Source organism: Biomphalaria glabrata, chromosome 3 (assembly GCF_947242115.1).
Source record: "Biomphalaria glabrata chromosome 3, xgBioGlab47.1, whole genome shotgun sequence".
NCBI lineage: Eukaryota > Metazoa > Mollusca > Gastropoda > Planorbidae > Biomphalaria > Biomphalaria glabrata.
This window is the reverse complement of record NC_074713.1, coordinates 38,462,261-38,462,620: the sequence shown is the minus strand read 5'-3', so window position 1 is coordinate 38,462,620 and position 360 is coordinate 38,462,261.

Sequence of the window (360 nt, the reverse complement as noted above, 5' to 3'; positions counted from 1 at the left end):
CAAGTTAGACAAACAGGTTGTGTATAAGCTTTATAGAAAAAAAAATCTAAAACCTGACAGCATTCAGAAAGTCCCCCAAAGAAATCCAAATGTTTCGCCAGACACTTATAACTACCACCCAAAGCGAGAAATATTGAGATTATGCTATTTCTGCTGCTAGCTATCACTTCCATAGTACAAATGAGATAGCTTCAAAGTTGTTTGTAGGAAGAAAAAAGGAATGCATAGATGATGCTCTACCACTAACCACATGACCACAACATTGCTTTCCCTGTCACAGTCCACCAGTCATGCACAACAGACTAGAGCATGCAATGTGCTTTTAGTTCTTACACAGGCCCCTAGCAGGCTGTAGATTCA